The sequence below is a fragment of the Ahaetulla prasina genome, chromosome 5 (assembly GCF_028640845.1).
Source record: "Ahaetulla prasina isolate Xishuangbanna chromosome 5, ASM2864084v1, whole genome shotgun sequence".
NCBI classification, from domain to species: domain Eukaryota; kingdom Metazoa; phylum Chordata; class Lepidosauria; order Squamata; family Colubridae; genus Ahaetulla; species Ahaetulla prasina.
The window spans coordinates 85,056,616-85,074,107 of NC_080543.1; the positions used below are offsets into that span (position 1 = coordinate 85,056,616).

The 17,492-nt window shown below is 45.1% G+C and overlaps 1 protein-coding gene and 1 long non-coding RNA gene across 3 annotated transcripts in view; one reads left to right on the forward strand and one right to left on the reverse strand.

Annotated features, from left to right (window-relative positions):
- The window catches only part of LOC131199188 (uncharacterized), a 101,329-nt gene that overhangs the window by 32,108 nt on the left and 51,729 nt on the right, over window positions 1–17,492 (forward strand). The gene's annotated exons all lie outside the window — the stretch shown is intronic.
- The window catches only part of GLRA2 (glycine receptor alpha 2), a 307,323-nt gene that overhangs the window by 977 nt on the left and 288,854 nt on the right, over window positions 1–17,492 (reverse strand). The window lies entirely within an intron of this gene.

Here is a 17,492-nt window from a genome sequence, read left to right on the forward strand (position 1 = left end):
TATTTTTTCCATTTTAAAATGGTAACAGGTTTATATAAAAATACTATGATAAATCTGAAATATGTAATTTCCTTCTAAACTTTTAATTACAGTTTTGTAAGAATGTGGTGAAACAATGTTCCCAAGCTGCTTTCCTTTTTACATGAAAAAGGCAAGCAGATCCAGGTCAAAAGATTAATTAAAGAAGTAATGAGTCGTGTTTTGTATTTTAAATTTATTTGCATGCTGTCTGCTATGGTAATAATTTATTATATGAATTACACTTCTGACTTTTTAGCTTTTCTCAAGAATGATGAGTTTCTGCATGCCACACGGTCGATTGAAGTTCCTAATGAATTGAATGATTAAAGGTGGTCTAGAAAAAAAAAGATAATAAAGGCTAACACTTTATATGATCCCCTTCCTTTGCTTTAAAAAACATGAATTCTGAAAGTTCTATGCTACATATACAGTATTATATGTACTACATATAATATGTATTATACCAGTAGAACAGTTTTGCTTCCTCCTTTAGCCACAGTAATCGTGATTTGGTAAGGATTTTGGAAATATTCAGTTACAGATACATATATTCCTTATGAAACTTTTTTCTAATGAAAAAAATAAAGGTGAATTTTAATAGTTATTCTATCCATTAAGAAAAAGGATATAGTAGATTGACATAATTATATTTTTGAATATATTACCTTATTAACAGATATATTTTGAATGTTTCTATGCATTAAAAAAATCAAGAGTTTTGTGTCCAACAATTACTGATGTGCAAGCAATATGTTTTACATCCGGTATTAATAACAATATTATATTATTTACAAACCTGCAAACTAATAAGTATAGTGCAAGAATGTGACAGGAATGGTCTGTTTTTCACATTTTCATTTTAAATGACAAGGTACTAGAAGGAAACTAAACAGTCCAACTAGGACTTGGCTGTCTAGCTTTGGTTGAGCTATACCTTTATTTTTAAGACATACAGTACATGATAAAGTTTTGAATAGGAGAAAAGAAGTAACTCCAGTTCCATGGTTTTTCCAAAGATTGGATATGAGAGAGCACAAGTTCGACTGAGAGAGCATAAGATTGACTTGATATTTGCTTTTTCCAGAGAAAAGTGATGAAGGAAAACCTGAAGAAATATGACATCCAAGATGCCCTGATGTGTGGATAAAATCACTGAAACTTCAAAGTAATGGATGAAGGTATATTTAAGTCTCCACGGCTATATGGAGAAACCTAGCAGGCAAGAGTAGAGCCTTGGTTGCAAGCATCCAGATGCCCACTAGATAGTATTAAAGAAATATATGATAGCGCCACCCTTGGAATAGAGATTCCCACACTTGATTCTGGGCATAACAGAAGTTTCATTGAATAGAATAGAATAGAATAGAATAGAATAGAATAGAATAGAATAGAATAGAATAGAATAGAATAGAATAGACCTTGGAGGTCTTTGAGTCCAACCCCTCGCTTGAGCAGGAGACCCTATACCATTTCAGACAAATGGTTAGCCAATATCTTCTTAAAAACCTCCATTGTTGGAGCACCCACAATTTCTAGCCATTCTAAGCAAGCCACTCTACTCACCACTTTCAGCATTACATATTTTCCAGTCATTCGAATATGAGCAAAATCTGTCTCGTACAAAATATGTCTTATCAATTATTTTATTGATTCATCCATCCTTAGCCTGGAATAATAACTTATTCTGCAGTGAAAAAAAATTCACATACTTTTAGGTAGTGCTAGATATGTTGCAACTAATAATGTACATCTTAGTTTTCTCCTTCCCTTCCCAAGTTTGGTATAATGAAATCCAATGTGGATTTGCTGTGTAAATCATAATTATTTCCTCCATGTAGCCTTTATTTTGAGGCATAGAAAATATGACTTGGCATCTTCAAGTTCTGTGATTTTCATCCATCACAATCAATTGTTCAGAATGCCTGAAATTGAAACCCATCTGTTAAGTAGGTTTGGAAAGAATGCTTCAGTTGTTAAGCTAATTCTTACAGACTGTATGTCATTACTTGCTTCCAGAAATTATGGGTGCTCCAGCACTGGAGGTTTTTAAGAAGAGATTGGACAGCTCTTTGTTTGGAATAATATAGGTACACCAGCTTGAACAGGAGGTTGGATTAGACCTCCAAGACCTCCAAGATCCCTTCCAACTCTGTTATTCTGTTACTATAATCCTCTTGCTATTGCAGTCCAGAATAAAATGACTTAGTCTCAATATTGACTCAGTTTCAAAAGAAATGATGACTTTGAACTGAGTGCATTCAAGGCGCTGTCTGTTTTATATTTCATTTCTTTACATTTGAACTGCTACAGAGAGCAAACAATGTTATCAAATAAAGGACTTAATTGAATTTCAAGGACAAAAATGCAAATATTAGTTTTTTGCCAAAGGACTCAGTAGGGCATCTATTAGGTTTCAATATATGCCAGAACAGAATAGAAAATGTGTTTTATCATTTTAGTACTGAAATAGGACCACAATCTGCCATATAATTCATAAAATAGGGGCTCACTTAAATGAATGAAATATATGCCACATTGTGTTCCTGTGTGGTTTCCATACATTGAAATTGTGGTGACTTCTGGGTGGATGGTGCCTTTAATTTGTAATGATAGAATTCATCTAAACTTTATTTTTTCTGCTTTAAGGTCTGTAATTTAAACATTTGAGTGTTTATTAACACTTGTCAGTATTGTATAAATATCACCATATCGGTGGTGAGGCCCCTCCTTAAGAAGCCGTCTTTGGACCCAGCTATTTTGGGTAATTATCGTCCAGTCTCCAACCTTCGCTTTGTTGCGAAGGTTGTAGAGAGTGCCGTGGCGAGACAGCTGCCCCAACACCTGGATGAAGATGTCTATCTAGACCCGTTCCAGTCTGGCTTCCGACCCGGATACAGCACGGAGACAGCTTTGGTCGCATTGGTGGATGATCTCTGGAGGGCCAGGGACAGGGGATATTCCTCTGCCCTGGTCCTATTAGACCTCTCAGCGGCGTTCGATACCATCGATCATGGTATCCTGCTGCGCCGGTTGGGGGGATTGGGAGTGGGAGGCACCGTATATCGGTGGTTCTCCTCCTATCTCTCTGACCGGTCGCAGACGGTGTTGACAGGGAGACAGAGGTCGACCGCGAGGGGCCTCACTTGTGGGGTCCCACAGGGGTCGATTCTCTCGCCCCTGCTGTTCAACATCTACATGAAGCCGTTGGGTGAGATCATCAGTGGTTTCGGGTGAGATACCAGCAGTACGCTGACGACACCCAGCTGTACTTTTCCACCCCAGACCACCCCAATGAAGTTGTCAAGTGCTGTCCCGGTGTTTGGAAGCTGTACGGGTCTGGATGGGGAGAAACAGGCTCAAGCTTAATCCTCCAAGGCGGAGTGGCTGTGGATGCGGCACCCGATTCAGTCAGCTGCAGCCGCGGCTGGCTGTTGGAGGCAGTTACTGGCCCCAAAGGATAGGGTGCGCAACTTGGGTGTCCTCCTGGATGATCGGCTGTCGTTTGAAGACCATTTGACGGCCGTCTCCAGGAGGGCCTTCCACCAGGTTCGCCTGGTTCGCAGTTGCGCCTTCCTTGATCGGGATGCCTTATGCACAGTCACTCATCGCTCGTTACCTCTCGCTTGGATTACTGTAATGCTCTCTACATGGGGCTCCCCTTGAAGTGCGCTCGGAGGCTTCAGTTAGTCAGAATGCAGCTGCGCGGGTTATAGAGGGAGCTACGCGTAGCTCCCATGTAACACCGCTCCTGCGCAGTCTGCACTTGCTGCCTGTGGCCTTCCGCGTGCACTTTAAGGTGTTGGTTATGACCTTTAAATCGCTCCATGGCTTAGGACCTGGGTACTTACGGGACCGCCTGCTGTTACCACATGCCTCCCACCGACCCGTACGCTCCCATAGAGAGGGACTTCTCCGGGTGCCGTCCGCCAAACAATGTCGGCTGGCGGCCCCCAGGGGAAGGGCCTTCTCTGTGGGGGCTCCCACTCTCTGGAATGAGCTTCCCCCGGGTTTACGCCAAATACCCGACCTTTGGACATTTCGTCGCGAACTCAAGACTCATCTTTTTATCCGTGCGGGGCTGGCTTAAATTGGGATTTTAATTGTTTAAATTTATTAATTTTAAACGGGGTTTTTAGTATGGTAAATTTTAATCATTGGGCTAATTTAAAATAAGTTTTTTAAAGCGTATTTTAAACTTGTATATTGTATTGTCAGTTTTATTATGCCTGTACACCGCCCTGAGTCCTTCGGGAGAAGGGCGGTATAAAAATCAAATCAAATAAAATAAATAAATAAAATAAATATCAAAATAATACATTGTATAATATAATATAATATAATATAATATAATATAATATAATATAATATAATATAATATAATATAATGTATTACTGTACTTACGACTTATAATGATATAATAAAACACATTTAAAAACTACTTAAAAGTACATTTAAATCTGTTATCTAAAGGTATTTTTATAATAAGCACCTTATCATAATTATGGCTGGTATATTGTATCTATATAATGTGAAACAGAATCAGACAGTTGTTGGAAGACTGAGAGTCACATTTCTATTTTTTCCATCTCAGAAGTCTTCAAAGACTGCACAAATATTCCTACAGGCAGTCCTCGACTTACAACAGTTCACTTAGTGATTGTTCAAAGTTACAACAGCTATGAAAAAAGTGACCTATTACCATTCCTGTTACTTATGACCACTGCAGCATCTCCATGGTCACATGATCAAAATTCAGACACTAGGCAACTGACTCATATTTATGATGGTCTCAGTGTCTCAAAGTCATGTGATCACCTTATGTGGCCTTCTGACAAGCAAAGTCAATGGAAAAACCAGATTCACATAACAACCATGCTATCTTAACAACTGCAGTGATTCATGTAACAACTGTGGCAAGAAAGGTCATAAAATGGGGCAAAACTCACTTAATAAATGTCTCACTTAACAGCAGAGATTTTGGGCTCAATTTTGATCATAAGTCAAGGACTACCTGTAGTCACTTCGTGGGGACATGTGCATCCATTTAGTAGCAAAATAACTATGTTGACCATTTTTTAAAAGATCTATAAAATGAACACTACCAAAAATTTCTACCAAACTTCAGCTGTTTAAAAGGGTCACAAACATAGTGTGAAAAGCTGCACATCTCCTTCCTACTGTTACTTTAAAGTTTTACCACTGTTTGAAGAAAAAGCTTCCTCAGCGTCACAATGGCATTTACCTTTACTACATAGAGTATATTTCTATGTGTATTTTACTATGCTGCATGTATTTACTATACTATATTATTTACTATATAGTATTTACTATATATATAGTGTATATGTGTGTGTGTGTATATATACATATATATATATATATATATATATATATATATATATATATATATATATATATATATATATATATATATATATATATATATATATATATTATTATTATTATTATTATTATTATAAAACCCGAACAACCAAAGACCGACATAGTATTTACTATATATATAGTATTTACTATACAGTATTTACTATACTGCACGAATCAAGAAGAGGGCCATGAAAATATTTACAGATCCCTCACATCCTGGACATAAACTGTTTCAACTCCTACCCTCAAAACGACGCTATAGAGCACTGTACACCAGAACAACTAGACTCAAGAACAGTTTTTTCCCGAACGCCATCACTCTGCTAAACAAATAATTCCCTCAACACTGTCAAACTATTACTAAATCTGCACTACTATTGATCTTCTCATCGTTCCCATCACCCATCTCCTTCCACTATGACTGTATGACTGTAACTTTGTTGCTGGTAATCCTTATGATTTATATTGATATTGATTGTTTCCTGATTGCTTATTGTACCCTATGATTATCATTAAGTGTTGTATCATTAAATGTTAAATTTGTACCCTATGACCATCACTAAGTATTGTAAGTGTTGTACCTTGATGAAGGTATCTTTTCTTTTATGTACACTGAGAGCATATGCACCAAGACAAATTCCTTGTGTGTCCAATCACGCTTGGCCAATAAAAAATTCTATTCTATTCTATTCTATTTTGTACTTATATTTTTAGTTACCTATATGACAAATTTCAGACAAAGTGGACTATTACTATATAGATATATTGCACCTTATTGAATTTCCTGTATTATAATTTTTGAATCCACACTGGGTAATTGCCTTAAATTAATTGACTGAATCTCTTCTCCACTCTCTCCTTTTCGTTCTGCTTGCCCAATCTTAAAGCAGTATGCTGCTTGTAAGGAACACATGTTCAACAGATAAGCAACTTATCTCCCCAAATGTACGATATTTTTTCAATTACCACCATCTCTTGCAGAAAACAGCTCATCAATAATGATTGCTGCTGCTGTAATCTTTCAGTCATCTCAATTCAAGTAGCTATATGTGGGTCACCCTGAAGGATAAGGTTGTGCATTCTTTCTATTGTTAAATTTATGTCCCTGTCAAAACCGGCATCCTGTTGTTTCAAATGAGCAAAACTGTGTACTGAAATTGAGGTTAAAAATTAATTGCAGCAAGTTTCCATGCAAAATCTATCTCTGTATCCAAGTTTACTAGCTGAATCTTTCCTTCATAGTTTGAATTCTTTATTTTCACATGGCCCTTCTGAATTCATTATGTGAAAGCAAATTGTTTTTAGCTTCTTCATAATCTATGGAAGAATTACTGGTAGTCCTTGATTTACAACAGTTCATTAGTGACCACCCAAAGTTACAACAGCACTGAAAAAAGTGACTTATGACTGTTTTTCACACTTACAATCATTGCAGCATCCTCATGATTAAATGATCAAAATTCAGATGCTTAGTAACTGGTTCATATTTATGTCACAATGTCCCAGGTTATGTGATCACTTTTTATGACTTTCTGACAAGCAATGGGGAAGTCAGATTCACTTAACAGCAGTGTTACTAACTTAACAACTGCAGTGATTCACTTAACAATTGTAGGAAGAAAGGTCATAAAATGGGGGAAAATTAATTTAACAAATGTTTCACTTAGTAACAGTAATTTTAGGCTCAATTGTGAACATAAGTCGAGGACTTATACATTTTCCATTTGTTCTCTTTGATAGATTTTAAATCTGTTTCAAAAGCCATGAACTGAAAGTCTATGCTGTATTAGTCATGATTATTTAACATCAGTGAAATTTAGATGGGCTATGATCTTTACCAGCAAGTTTCTTCTATGATTTTGATTATCTTCTTAACTTAGACTTCTAAATTTCTCTTAATACTTAGATCAGGGGTGTCCAAACTACGGCCCGCGGGCCAACTGCGGCCCGCGGGCCAGTTTTTATTGGCCCGCAACAAATTCTGAAAATATAATTGAATATGGCCCGCCGCCTTCACCATTCTGCGCTGTTGCAAAGAGGGTTGGGGCAGTTCAGCCGCCGAGCAGCAGGGGGAGCTCGCGCAGCAACGGAAAGGTGGCGCCTGCGTAGCTGCGCCGCCAAAATGGGCGACTCTGAGGATGAATTTCGGTGGCGGGATCCGCTGGAGCGGCGGCGGGGGGAAGCGGCGCGCGGGATAGGCACAGGCGCTGCTCCCGCCGCCGCCCCGTCCCCCATCCCCCCGGAGTGCGGACTGAAGCGAGGCGGTGCCCCTCGGCTGCCCGGGAGGAAGAGGCAGCGGGAGGCGGACGGAGAGCCGCTGGTGGTTCCGGCCAAGTTCCGCTCGGAGGCTGGGCCAGGGGGGAGGCGCCCCGGGGCTGGTGAGCCAGGCGGGAGGCGGGGAGTGGGGGGGAAGAGGCTGAGGGGATCGCCGCCTGGGAGCCACTGACTGCCACCTGCTCTCCGCCTAGAGACGAAGGGCCACGGAGGCCGCCGCCCCGCTGCTGCTTCAAGGGCCGGAGGACGCCAGCCGGACTCAAGGTCCGGCGGCCCTACTGCTTTTGAGGCCCGGCCGCGCCCTGCGCCCGCTGCCCACCAGCTGCTGGAAAGGGGCCCGGCTAATGCGAGGCCGGGCTGGCTGTGGGAGCTGAGCTCGTTGGCGGGCACCCAGGCGTAGCTGCGCCGCCAAAATGGGCGACTCTGAAGATGAATTTCGTGGCGGGATCCGCTGGGCGGCGGGGAAGCGGCGCGGGATAGGCACAGGCGCTGCTCCCGCCACCGCCCGTCCCCTGTCCCCGGAGTGCGGACTGAAGCGGCGGTGCCCTCGGCTGCCGGGAGGAAGAGGCAGCGGAGGCGGACGGAGAGCCGCTGGTGGTTCCGGCCAAGTTCCGCTCGGAGGCGGGCCAGGCGGGAGGCGGCCCAGGGCTGGTGAGTCAGGCGGGAGGCGGGAGTGGGGGAAGAGGCTGAGGGATCACCACCTGGGAGCCACTGACTGCCACCTGCTCTCCGCCTGAGGCGAAGGGCCACGGAGGCCGCCGCCCCGCTGCTGCTTCAAGGGCGGAGGACGCCAGCCGGACTCAAGGCCTGGGCGGCCCTACTGCTTTTGAGGCCCGGCCGCGCCCTGCGCCCGCTGCCCACCAGCTGCTGGAAAGGGGCCCGGCTAATGCGAGGCCGGGCTGGCTGTGGGAGCTGAGCTCGTTGACGGGCACCCAGGCGTAGCTGCGCCGCCAAAATGGGCGACTCTGAGATGAATTTCGGTGGCGGGATCCGCTGGGCGGCGGGGAAGCGGCGCGGGATAGGCACAGGCGCTGCTCCCGCCACCGCCCGTCCCCGTCCCAGTGCGGACTGAAGCGAGGCGGTGCCCTCGGCTGCCCGGGAGGAAGAGGCGCGGAGGCGGACGGAGAGCCGCTGGTGGTTCCGGCCAAGTTCTGCTCGGAGGCCGGGCCAGGTGGGAGGCGGCCCAGGGCTGGTGAGTCAGGCGGGAGGCGGGGAGTGGGGGGGAAGAGGCTGAGGGGATCACCGCCTGGGAGCCACTGACTGCCACCTGCTCTCCGCCTAGAGACGAAGGGCCACGGGAGGCCGCCGCCCCCGCTGCTGCTTCAAGGGCCGGAGGGCGGCCGCCGCGGACTCAAGGTCCGGCGGCCCTACTGCTTTTGAGGCCGCCGCGCCCTGCGCCCGCTGCCCACCAGCTGCTGGAAAGGGGCCCCGGCTAATGCGAGGCCGGGCTGGCTGTGGGAGCTGAGCTCGTTGACGGGCACCCCGGGCGTAGCTGCGCCGCCAAAATGGGCGACTCTGAGGATGAATTTCGGTGGCGGGATCCGCTGGGCGGCGGCGGGGGGAAGCGGCGCGGGATAGCCACAGGCGCTGCCCCCGCCCCCGCCCCGTCCCCCATCCCCCCGGGGTGCGGACTGAAGCGAGGCGGTGCCCCTCGGCTGCCCGGGAGGAAGAGGCAGCGGGAGGCGGACGGAGAGCCGCTGGTGGTTCCGGCCAAGTTCCGCTCGGAGGCCGGGCCAGGCGGGAGGCGGCCCAGGGCTGGTGAGTCAGGCGGGGGGCGGGGAGGGGGGGGGAAGGGGCAGAGGGGACCCCCGCCGGGGACCCCCTGCCTCCCCCCTGCCCCCCGCCTAGAGACGAAGGGCCACGGGAGGCCGCCGCCCCCGCTGCTGCTTCAAGGGCCGGAGGACGCCAGCCGCGGACTCAAGGTCCGGGCGGCCCTACTGCTTTTGGAGGCCCGGCCGCGCCCTGCGCCCCGCTGCCCACCAGCTGCTGGAAAGGGCCCCAGCTAATGCGAGGCCGGGCTGGCTGTGGGAGCTGAGCTCGTTGACGGGCACCCAGGCGTAGCTGCGCCGCCAAAATGGGCGACTCTGAGATGAATTTCGGTGGCGGGATCCGCTGGGCGGCGGCGGGGAAGCGGCGCTGGATAGGCACAGGCGCTGCTCCCGCCACCGCCCGTCCCCGTCCCAGTGCGGACTGAAGCGAGGCGGTGCCCTCGGCTGCCCGGGAGGAAGAGGCGCGGAGGCGGATGGAGAGCCACTGGTGGTTCCGGCCAAGTTCCGCTCGGAGGCCGGGCCAGGCGGGAGGCGGCCCAGGGCTGGTGAGTCAGGCGGGAGGCGGGGAGTGGGGGGGAAGAGGCTGAGGGGATCGCCGCCTGGGAGCCACTGACTGCCACCTGCTCTCCGCCTAGAGGCGAAGGGCCACGGAGGCCGCCGCCCCGCTGCTGCTTCAAGGGCGGAGGGCGCCAGCCACGGACTCAAGGCCTGGGCGGCCCTACTGCTTTGGAGGCCCGGCCGCGCCCTGCGCCCCGCTGCCCACCAGCTGCTGGAAAGGGGCCCCGGCTAATGCGAGGCCGGGCTGGCTGTGGGAGCTGAGCTCGTTGACGGGCACCCCGGCCGTAGCTCCTGGGAGGCCGATCAGGTGCGTGGCTGCGGCGGCGTCGGGCTCTTCTCCGGGTCCTCCTTCCCTTGGGGCAGCTGAGCCATCGCTCTTTTGCGGCGTTTCTGTCCCCGGAGCATCCCGAGGCCGAGTTCGCCTTCAATCCAAATATTACATTAAAATCAACATAACACAAACACACACGTACAAACATAGAGATACACATGCACATATATATAACTCACACATATAGTATACTTAAGCCTAAACTGTGCATAGGGACTACCCAGGCGGCTGAAAAAGTGATTTCTGACAGGTTCTCACACTTTTGACTGGTCCTCACACGTACAACTATCTTTACATTTTGCACCCTATCTTGTAACCGTGGTGAAGAGAAGCAGTTGTGAAATGAGTGATATGGTTGTTAAAAATGCTGCAATGGGCATAAATGTGAGGATGGTCATAAGTGTGAGGACTGGTCAAAAATTACTTTTTTTAGCCCTCTGAGTAGTTTCTATGCCCATAGCCACATCCACTCAGTCACGAGCAGTTAGCCACGCCCACCAGTCACATGACCACCAAGCCACACCCCAAAATAAGCCACGCCCATTCCCCGTGGCCCGGGCCTTTGCTTATTTTTCTGTATTTGGCCCTCACTCAAAAAAGTTTGGACACCCCTGACTTAGATGCTTAACTTAGATGATGTATAATTGTAATGACACGTTTGCAAAGGAACTCCACTACTATATGAAAGTCAACAAAGTTGAGAAAGATAGGTCGTTCAGCGAAAGTAGAACTATAGAGCAAATATAAATGAGAAATTGTTACAGGGCTAAATCTATAATTTATATCTGCAATATGGATACTTGTTAATCAGAGACAATGAGTTTTGGCGTTTTGTAATTTCTTTGTTCTTTTATGATGGCCACTTCTTCCTCCTGCCATCTGCAAACTGCAGAAAACACTGCTTGGAAAAGACTGAGAGAAAGAGAAAAAAAAGTTTTCTGTGATATTCAGCAATGGTTGTATGTATGAACCACTTGCTAATCATTTGAATTTTGACCATATGATCATGGGGATGCTGCAAAGATCATAACTGAGAAAAATGGTCATGTTATTTTTATCAATGTCATTGTAACTTTGAACTGTCGCTAAATGAACTGTTGTTAATCAAGGACTACCAATAAATAAACAAACAAATAAAAAAATAGAAAGATAGACAATATGAAGATGAATTGCAAGCATTTAGTACAATGCTCTGTGGAGATGACCTTGGGAGATGGGGAAGGGGATATGCTTAGGGACTAATCAGATAAAAGAGGGCATAGCCTGCAGCTACATAATGGGAGGACAAAGAGGCTAAGAAGGGATCCCTCATTCCAAATTTTTAGATTGGAAAAGCAATGGCAGATTTATATTTTCAAACTTGCAAGATTCGGTTAATGTTGTACCTTGATGAACGTATCTTTTCTTTTATGTACATTGAGAGCATATGCACCAAGACAAATTCCTTGTGTGTCCAATCACACTTGGCTAATAAAAATTCTATTCTATTCTATTCTATTCTATTCTATTCTATTCTATTCTATTCTATTCTATTCTATTCTATTCTATTCTATTCTATGTAGTTTTACAATAAAATAGAATTAGATCATTTGGTTGTGTTTCCTGTCTGGTTTATCTGGGAAGGCTGACATTTAGTGATAATAAAATAAGAGCCTCTAGCAGAAGAGTAATTCAAGGAGTCTGTCAGAACCACCAGCTTTGGTTTCACGTCTCACTGGCATTCTGCCATCAGTAGGGCAAGGGAGGGGGACAAGGGAAAACAAATGGTCAGGCTGCTGTATACTTTTATGATGAGAAATTGGGAGGGGGAAATTGACAGTTGAGGAAGAACAAAGGAATCTGGTTTGCACTTGCACTGGCATCTTCCATGCTGTTTGTTGTGAGTGTGGAATTTCACCAGCCCAAATACCTCAGAGTTTCTCATAACATCTTGGTGGTGCTGGATTGGCTATGCATGGACAGACCACAAGGGAAGGGCTAAGGGAGCCAGAGATTTTAGCTTCATGTTGGCACATGGGAATTTTAGATTCCTCTTGCCTTTAATGCAACCAGTATTCCTTAGTAGAAGTGCTTTTTTACTTGTAATGGAGTCAAGACGGGTGAAATGCTCCCGGTTTGGACCGGCTCGCCCCATCCAGTAGCGATGGTGGCGGGTGGTTTGGAGAACCGGTAGTAAAAATCCCTGGCCCCGCCCCCTGCCCCTGCTGAGCTGCACCATCATCAGAGGGTTTTTTTTTTACTTTTAAAAGCAGTTTTTCTTCAGCCAAAAACATGCCTTTAAAAGTAAAAAAAAAGCCTTTGAGGACAATTAATAAGTGGAACGACTTGCCTTCAGAAGTTGTGAATGCTCCAACACTGGAAATTTTTAAGAAAATGTTGGATAACCATCTGACTGAGATGGTATAGGGTTTCCTGCCTGGGCAGGGGGTTGGACTAGAAGGCCTCCAAGGTCCCTTCCAACTCTGATGTTATGTTATGTTATGTTATGTTATGATCCCACGGCTCAGCTGAGATCGTCAGAACCCTTTAAACTCTTTTTTTTAACAACCTCTTTGGCTGAAAGAGCTTGTAGAAAACCTCCTTTTAAGAGATTCTGGGCTGCAATGAAACACTTACCTTATACTGCTCCTTTCCAGCTGGGAAAGCCATGCTTTACATCAGTTGCATCAGCTAGCAACTGAATCTGCCTGCCTGTAATCCATTTCCTCAGTCAGCAACTGAATCTGCCTGCTTTGCTGGCTGAGGAACTCTGGGAATTGAAGTCCGCAAACCTTAAAGTTACTAAGGTTGGAGACCCCTGATCTAAAACATATAAATAAAATAAATTAATAAAATAAAATATTTGTGCAGCTTTCTGATATTTGGTGTGTTTCTGTAGTGTTTCACCCTAACTACACAAACACACAAAATCTCACAAAGCTGGCATTTTGTGTGTGTGTGTGTGAGAGAGAGAAAGTCAGTTGTGTTGTGTTGTGTTGTGTTATGTTTGTGTAAAGTGTGAAAGTTGGTTTTTGAGCTTTTTGTGGCTGTGTGAGGTTCCTGCATGTTGCAGAGGCCATTTTGGGTGAAGTGCAGCTGCTTTTACATTGTGTGTGAGTCAGTTGTGTTGTGTTGTGTTGTGTGTGTGTAAAGTGTGAAAGTTGGTTTTTGAGCGTTTTGTGGCTGTGTGAGGTTCCTGCTTGTTGCAGGGGCCATTTTGGGTGAAGTGCAGCTTCTTTTACATTGTGTGTGAGTCAGTTGTGTTGTGTTGTGTGTGTGTAAAGTGTGAAAGTTGGTTTTTGGTACCTCTTATTGTTTTGTATATTTTGTTTATTATTTTTATTTTTTATTGTTATTGGCCACACCCACCCAGTCATATGACCACCAAGCCACACCCACCAATTAAACCACGCCCACAGAACTCATAGGGAAAATTTTTAGATTTCACCCCTGAGTCAAGACTTTTACTTCCCTAAGGGATCAAACTGGGGCAGGTCTGACATTAAGCGGAATCTACAATTATGGTCAACCCAGAGAGGATATCACCTGTACCATGGGAACTGTGCCTGCAATGTTGGCTTTATGGAGTGACCAGGAGGAGATTGAATGCTAGGGGGAAGCTTCGTCTAGGCCCCCTCCCAGGCTGGATCTTTCCAAATGGATGAGGGACACAGAGAGCTGGGGTGACCCATCGAGACCCAGGTTGTCCCTTGGCATTGGAAGGAAAAAGGACTGGAAAGAGAAGTCCTTGGGGGTGATTTTCACCCATGGAAGCTGTGGCAGCCACCAGCAGAAGCAAAGGGTGAAACTGGAAGAACTGGAAGAGGAGGAGGAGGAAGATTAACAGATTAACAGAGTTGGAAGGACCTTATAGGTCATCTAGTCCAAGCCCCCACTCAAGCAGGAGACCCTATACCATTTCTGACAAATGGCAGTCCAATCTTTTCTTGAAAGTCTCAAGTAATGAAGCTCCCACAACTTCTGAAGGCAAGCTGTTCCATTGGTTGATTGTTATCACTGTCAGAAAGTTCCTCCTCATTTCTAGGTTGAATCTTTCCTTGGTCAGTTTCTATCCACTATTCCTTGTCTGGCCTTCAGGTGCTTTGGAGAATAGGTTGACCCCTTCCTCTCTGTGGCATCCCCTCAAATATTGGAAGATGGCTGTCATGTTTCCCCTGGTCCTTCTCTTCACTAGACTAGCCATGCCCAGTTCATGTAACCGTTCTTCATATGTTTTAGTCTCCAGTCCCCTAATCATCCTGGTTGCTCTCCTCTGCACTTCTTCTAGAGTCTCAACATCTTTTTTTATAATGTGCTGACCAAAATTGGATGCAGTTCTCTAGATGTGGTCTTTCTAGGGCTTTATAGAGTGGTATTAGTACCTCACTTGATCTTGATTGTATCCTTCTGTTAATGCAATTTAGGATTGTGTTGGCTTTTGTAGCTGCCACTGCACACTGCTGGCTCATATTTAGCTGATTGTCCACTAAGACTCCAAGATCCCTGTCACAGTCACTGCTATAAAGCCTGGTTTTCCCCAGTTTATATGTGTGCTTTTGGTTTTTCTTACCTAAGTGTAAGACTTTACTTTTCTCTACATTGAATTTCATTTTGTTAGATAGGGCCCAGTGTTCAAGTCTGTCAAGATCCATCTGGATCTTGAGCCTATCAACTGTACGCTGATGACACTCAGCTGTACTTTTCCACCCCGGGCCACCCCAACGAAGCTGTCGAAATGCTGTCCCGGTGTTTGGAAGCCGTACGGGTCTGGATGGGGAGAAACAGGCTCAAGCTCAATCCCTCCAAGACGGAGTGGCTGTGGATGCCGGCACCCCGATACAGTCAGCTGCAGCTGCAGCTATCTGTTGGGGGCGAGTCATTGGGTGTTCTCTTGGATGGACGACTGTCGTTTGAAGATCATTTGACGGCCGTCTCCAGGAGAGCTTTTCACCAGGTTCAACTGGTTCGCCAGTTGCGCCCCTTCCTTGATCGGGATGCCTTATGCACAGTCACTCATGCTCTGGTTACCTCTCGCCTGGATTATTGCAATGCTCTCTACACGGGGCTCCCCTTGAAGTGCACTTGGAGGCTTCAGTTAGTCCAGAATGCAGCTGCGCAGGTGATTGAGGGAGCCCCACGTGGCTCCCATGTAACACCACTCCTGCGCAGACTGCACTGGCTGCCTGTGGTCTTTTGGGTGCATTTTAAGGTTTTGGTTACCACCTTCAAAGCGCTCCATGGCTTAGGGCCTGGGTACTTACGGGACCGCCCATGCCTCCCACCGACTCGTACACTCACACAGAGAGGGACTTCTCAGGGTGCCGTCCGCCAAACAATGTTGGCTGGCGGCCCCCAGGGGAAGATCCTTTTCTGTGGGGGCTCCTACCCTCTGGAACGAACTTCCCCCTGTTTTGCTCCAAATACCTGATCTTCGGACCTTTCGTGAGTTGAAAATGTATTTATTTACTCGCGCGGGGCTGGCCTAAGTTTTTTGTTAAATTTTTTAAATTTCTAAATTTTAGATGAATTTTAATGGGTTTTTAGATTTTAAATGTTTTATAATTTCGGCCAATTGTATAATAAGTTTTTTAATTTGTTCTTAATTGTATATTGTTACTGTTTTATTTTTGGCTGTAAACCGCCCTGAGTCCTTCGGGAGAAGGGCGGTATAGAAATCTAAATAATAATAATAATAATAATAATAATAATAATAATAATAATAATAATAATAATAATAATAATAATAATAATAATAATAATAATAATAGAGTGTTAGCTATTCCTGCCAGCTTAGTATCATCTGCAAATTTGGTGAGTTTTCTTTCTATTCCCTCATCTAAGTCATTTATGAAGATATTGAAGAGTACTGGGCCTAAGACCGAACCTTGTGGCACCCCACTGCTTATTTCTCTCCATGTAGACTTCGACCCATTAAGACTACTTGTTGAGTATGGTTGTCAGCCAGTTGCATATCCATTTGATGGTGAAGCTATCTATCCCACTTTTTTTCTAGCTTACAAAGAAGTAGATTGTGGTCTACTTTGTTGAATGCCTTGCTGAAGTCTAAGTATATTATGTTGACAGTATTTCACTGGTCTACTAACTTAGTCACTGTGTTGAAAAATGAAATAAGATTGGTTTGGCATTATCTGTTTTTAACAAACCCATGCTGACTGCTAGTTGTTAATTTACTCATTTCTAGGTGTTGGCAGATTTGTTTTTTATTATCTTTTCCAGTATCTTCCCAGGTATTGATGTTAGGTTGATTGGTCTGTAGTTTCCTGAGTCTGTTTTTTTATCTTTTTTGAAGAAGAGGAGGAGGAAAAGATGGACAGAGAACATGGTCAGGTTGACTGGATGATGGAACGAGACATCAAATTCATGTGGGGAGCTTTTGAGAACGTTGGCCAAGCCCCCCATCTAGAAGATCAACCACATCCAGCCTCAGTGGCCAATGGGACAACTGTGCCCACTGTAGCAGGCTGGATCCATGGCAGCAGTGGTCTTCACAGCCCCAACACCTGGAGGTGCAGCCCAGCACACTTTGTGGGACTGGCACCAACAAGGAGAAGGCACTCCAAGACCTTGCCACTAGTTGTAAAATTTGGCAGAGATCCTCAGCAATTTGGGTTCTTCCTGGCTCAGTTTGGACCCACATGCTAGAGTATGGTCCCCTTGAGAGACTATATAATCAAGAGAAGATACCTGAGAGAAAGATAAAACAATTTTTAGAGAAATCTGATTTACCTAAAATACCTGAGCTATATAAGGAAACCTTAGAAGAAAGAATATCAATGATGGAATTGACAGAGGCAATTAAAAAACAAAAATAATAATAATGGGAAAACACTGAGTCCAGATGGACTACCAGCAGAACTATATAAATCATTCCAAGATGTGTTAAGTAATGTAATGTTGGAGTTATTTAATGAACTATTGATGATGGGAAAGATTCCAGACTCTTGGGTGGAGGCCTATGTCACATTTATACTTAAAGAAGATACAGACTTACTGCAAGTTAAAAATTATAGACCGATCTCATTGCTGAATGTAGATTATAAAATCTTTGCTTCAATAATGGCGAATAGATTAAAAAAACTCTTAAATGGGATATGGATCAAAATGGGTTTTTACCTAAGAGACAAATTAGAGACAATATGAGGATAATTTTGAA